Source organism: Mustela putorius, unplaced genomic scaffold (genome assembly GCF_011764305.1).
Source record: "Mustela putorius furo isolate JIRA1106 unplaced genomic scaffold, ASM1176430v1.1 tig00003903_pilon_pilon_pilon, whole genome shotgun sequence".
Taxonomy (NCBI): domain Eukaryota; kingdom Metazoa; phylum Chordata; class Mammalia; order Carnivora; family Mustelidae; genus Mustela; species Mustela putorius.
Window position 1 is genome coordinate 4,919,232 of NW_025422051.1, and position 5,637 is coordinate 4,924,868.

The window sequence follows — 5,637 nt, forward strand, 5'->3', positions numbered from 1 at the left end:
AGGCATCAAAACCCATATTTTCTTTTTGTTCCAACAGTGTGCTACAACTTCTCTGCCAGAAACCTGGACTTCTACAAAAGCTTTTTGTCCATGGGTGATTGTCTAAGACAGTGTTCTGGTGTTTCCAGACCATGACCAAGAGGTGCTGGAACCACTTCATGAGACACTTTCGGGCCCACAGCTGAGACTAAGGTCAGTATACCTATTTTCCAATGCATGGATGAGCAGCACTACTCCCAGGCCCTTGGGCATATGATGCTGGATCCCACAGCTCTCACTAAGACACTTTTGTCCATGGATGGATGCCAAATTGTTATGAGGAGGGTGTGCAACGATGCATGTCTTATTCAGCCGCATGACTGAAATCACTCCTATCTTGGAGATTTAAATGTAGATAGGCCCCACTCTTAGCAAATTTTCTGAAATGGAAGAAATGGCAGCTGAGTTCCTACACTTCACAGATTTTCTACAGGAGCATAAACTAATCTGAAGAATGATGTGTCAATCACTGAAAAATTCAACCTCAAATAGTAATTCTTATGAATAACTTTTGTTTTCCTTTCCCAGTCTTTTTCTTTTTAAGATTTTATTCATTTATTTGACAGACAGAGAGATCACAAGCAGGCAGAGAGACAGGCAGAGAGAGAGAGAGAGAGAGAGGAGGAAGCAGGCTCCCGGCCGAGCAGAGAGCCCGATGCGGGGCTCGATCCCAGGACCCCGGGATCATGACCTGAGCCGAAGGCAGCGGCTTAACCCACTGAGCCACCCAGGCGCCCCTTCCTTTCCCAGTCTTTAATCTTACACTTAAGTAACAATTAATCTTTGTTCATTACTCTTTACAAGTGACTTGGCTGGATTCAATACCTAAATTAATTTGCTTAAAATAAAGGAAATGGGAGTCTATAATTCATAAGAAAGATAGAACCAGAGAAACTTAAGAAAATGTCTGTGATGTAGTAGAAAAGCCTGTTGCTCGTGGTAGCATCAAATTTGGGCTCTCACTCTCTCAGTCCCCCACTCCTCAAGCTGTATAGCTATGAGGCTCAGCTGCCTCATCTGGAAGAGGGAGAAAATAGGCAGTATAGTGTGATCAAGCACTTGAACTCAGTAATCAAAATGCTTGGGCTTTATTCCTGGCTCTACCTCATACCACTGTGACTTTGAGCAAATTACTTAACCATTCCAGGCCTCAGCTTCCTTATCTGTAAAAAGGGGATAGTAATTTCATTTACCTTATTGGCTTATTATAAGGATTAAATTAGGTAGTATATATTAAGTGATGAGTACTCAGTAAATAAATGTTGGCTCTTATAGATGTTATATTGCCATTACAATTACTACTAACTACTACTACTACTACATATAATTCAATATGTTTCGAGCATCTGTACACCAAACATTGGCTTTGTGTTTGGGGTGAGGTCAGGGGTCACAAAAAATTTTAATATGATTCTCCTTCTCTGAGTAAACCTATAAATATCACATTTTTTTCTGAGCTGAAAAGAACAATTGTTCAGGGAACCCAAACTTGCTACCTTGTGTCTGGGAGGAGATTGGCAATAAGCTTTCTCTCTGGTTCCCACACTTCTCATAGTGGTGACATTTCCAGAGGTATATCTCATCTGCTTGTCTGATTTTCCACCTGGCCAGAATTGTGCTCCCATAGCAGGAAAGGAATATATAACTTGGGCATTGTAGGGTTCCCTGAGGAGTTCTCACTGGTGAGGAAAGAACCTCAGGATTTTGAAAGACATTTTGTAAATAAGCAAATACAGAAGTACTGTGCCTTCCCACCAGGGACTACAGATTTGTAAGTTTCAAGGAGGCTGGTGAAAGTGCCTTATTTTCTAAAAATGTTATATTTCTAGTACCAAAAAAAACCCCAGATCCATTGAAAACCTTAAGGAATATATTAGGCAAAGATTTGGGATCACTTGGACATTAGTGATTTGATTTAAAATTATTCCATAACCCATACTCACAGTTGGCCTCAAGTAAATTCAGTTACAACAAAGGGACTTTACCCCATTACTTGTCACTCTACAGGGGCTCAGGATCCTTGTACATAAAGCTTGGGGTTAATCCTGTGGGCAAAAATAGCATAGATGCTAGTAGATTTAAAGAAAAAAGATGAACATGTTGTAGGGAGACAAAAGCAACTTCAAGTCTTTGTGCAGGAGGCACATAGCCATGCTTTACACAGGATTGGAGCCAGGAACTAAATCCTACAGGAGTTGCTTTCTTTTTCTTTGCATCTGGCTAATTTTCTCTTCATCTCTGGATGAAGCCAAATTTGTTTGTCCCAATCATGACTTTATAGCATTTCCCTTTTGAGCATACAACAAAGATGACATTCAGTCTCTATGTTCTAAGTATAAATTCTCAGAAAGAGAAACCTGATTTTCCCAGCTTAGATCAGGCACCAACCTCTGGTCTAATTACCAGTGACCAGAGGGAAAACTCATATGGTCCATTACCCATTCTGTACGAACTGGGAGAGGCCTCAGAGAAGAGGCATGGGCCACCAAAAAAATGGATTGGCATGCCACGATTGTGCCTTCTCCTTGCTTCCTAGCTCCAAGTTATCAGCCTCTAAGGGACAAGTGGATTAAATCAACTCAGAATGAAACATGATGAATGTTACTGAAAGCCTAAACTTCAGAAATAATACTAGATCGAAGGATAAAACTGGGCAGGAAAGGACACTTGAGAAGAAGAGAGAAAACATGTTACCCACAGGTTTTCTGGGTCTGGGAGGTGGTGTGAAAAAAGAGGAATAAAAAGCACTATTGACAAGTTTCAGCCACAAAATCATCACTACTGCCCCTGCCTGCTTTGTTAAAGAAAAAGGAAAAGACAGTTCATCAGCAGTATTCGGGGCTTCTGGTCAATTTGAGTACAATTTGAAGCTTCCTCCTTATCATTGCCTCACCCATCAATTGTTCCCTGGAGTCTCTGTGCATTTCTAGCTTTTGATTTCCATTTGAAGCACAGAGCTCCTCAAAGGATGGCTGCTGGAGCTAGCATTCAAGTATTTGAACCTGACATTGCTTTACCCAGGGGTACACTTGTTGGGCCCCACCACCCCTTGGCAGAAATCAACCCCTCTTCTTTTCCCCTGAAATTCTATAAGTCACTCTTACCTTCCCAACCATGAGCTTAAGGATTTTATTACCTCTGGCAGAATGAGCATGGAGCTGCAGACCCCCAGTGCCTTCTCTCTTTGCCTCATGGGAGTTTTCAGCCTGAATTGGCTTGATGTTTAAACCGTGGGCTGGGCCTGAGCCTAGCCCAAATTGTGAAGTAGTATAGTATTAATCTTCTGGGATTTTGTCACTCTAGGTCCCCCTCCCGCTCATTTAATCTTCACTCAAGGAAGAAGTTCTGCCAGACACTTCACATCTAAATTTGCATGGGTGCTTTCTATATAGGTATGAACAAAGTCAAGGATAGCATTAGTTAAGTGGCCCTCAAAGTGCAGTCTCACACCAGCAGCATCAGCATCACCTGGGAACTACTTAGCAATGGAAAGTCTTGGGACTCCAGGGTGGCTCAGTCTGTTAAGCATCTGCTTTCAGCTCAGGTCATGATCCCAGGGCCCTAGGATTGAGTCCCACATCGGGCTCCATGCTCAGCAGGGAGGCTGTTTCTCCCTCTCCCCCTGCCTGCTGCTCACACTGCTTGTACCCTCGGCGTGTATGTGTGTGTGTGTGGGGGGGGGGGTGGGTGGGTATGAAATAAATAAATAAAATTTTTTTAAAAGAAAAAGAAATGCAAAATCTTGAGCCCAAACTTAAATCTACCAAATAAGAAACACTAGGGGAGGGATTAGTCATCTGCCTTTTATTAAGCCCTCTAGGTGATCTCTTATGGACACCAAAGGGTGAGAAACACTGCTTCAGAATGGGTTAATGGCCATCCTAGACTATAGATGAAGTCAGATTTTTAACATCTCCCCACCCAAGTACCACTTATTACAGGTTTATTTGTACCCTCCAGCTACCAGGGCTGCGCACATAATTTCCAGGCCCAGTGCCAAATGACAATGTGGGACTCTTGCTCAAAAAGCAGGAAAATAATGTCCATAAAGGTACCAGTAGGTTTTTTTTCTTTCCTCCCCATCTCTTGACTAGTTGTGGTATTCTTTATTTGTAATTAAATATCATTCTAATTAAAGAAAAATCAAAATGTTATTAGCATAAGTTGTCTTTTTATTGTGTAAATAAAAAAATAAAAAATATAATAATATTAATAACAAATACATGCAAATATTAGAGCATTTCTCCTCTATATAGAATCACGTACACTTCACAATTTGTATTTTGTGGCTTGTCCCTGATAGGTGCCTCAAGCTGGCCAAAAGGGATGGACACGAGCCAGGTTCAAGAAGGTTGGAAGGAGGTAAAGAGGCACAGAAATCGCTGAGGGAGCCCTTCTGTGGTATTGACCAGGCAAAGGCAGACCCACCCAGGCACCCAAGCAACCAAGCCTCTACCCTTAGCGGGGCAGGCTCACAGGCTTGACCTTCAACAGGTTTCCCTGCCCACCAGCTGCTGGACCATGCCCCTTCCCCACCTCCATCTCCCATGAGAGGGTAGGGTCTGGGGAAGTTCAGCCAGCATTTTCCTTTCCTAGGGCCTACCACCCTAACCTACGGCAGAGAGATGACCCTAGAGGATCTTTAAAACTCATTGGGGAGGGTATGTGCTTTGGTGAGTGCTGTGAAGTGTGTAAACCTGGTGATTCACACACCTGTACCCCTGGGGATAAAAATATATGTTTATAAAAAATAAAAAATTAATAAAAAAGAAAAAAACTCTGTGGCAGGATGCATCAGTGTTTGGATCAGGACAGGCCAGATGTGTACCTGTCCCCACAGAGACACAGCTGCCACAAGATGTACTACTGTACTACCAGTCTGGGGCAGGAACAGGACCACTCTGCTGCTCAGGGATGCTGCAGGGGGCACATGCCCAACCCCATCCTCCCCATGGTCGTACCCAGTTCCCTTGCCAGGGACAGAGGGTATCAGCTGTCAGGGCTGAGGTGGGGAGGGGAGACTCAGTGGGGCCTGGGGTGTCAGGAGTAGGAAAGCAGGGAGCTGAGAATCCACCCTAGGAAAGTGGTGGAGGTGGGACCTTCCCTGGGAGAAGGCTCCAAGCTCCTTGCACATGTCCCATTATCCCTGCAGATGTCCTTTACAAAACACAAACTCAAAAATGAAACCATTAAAAATTTGAAGACAGTGACTACATAGCATTAAGCCCTACGCATGGGGCCCTACTGAGCCTGGGGCCCTTTCAAACAAGGCCATTGCACTGGTCACATGCCCATGAAGACAGCCCTGCCAGCTACTCCTGAAAAAAGCAGGGTAAAGACTAACTCAGTGACATACCTATCCAGCCTCCACACTCCCTTACAAATGGAATGGGTCTCCTCGGCTAGTGTCACGAGAACCTTCCGAACCTGAACCTTGACCATTTCTCCAATTTCAACTCGACCCAGTGTTCCTTCCATAGCTAGAGGTTCTAGCCAGACTGAACTAGGACCAGCTGCTCTCTTGCAAGTGCCTGTTGCCTCTGCCTCTGCCTGGAATGTTCCCCACTTCTCCCCAAGTCCACCCCATCACTAACTCCG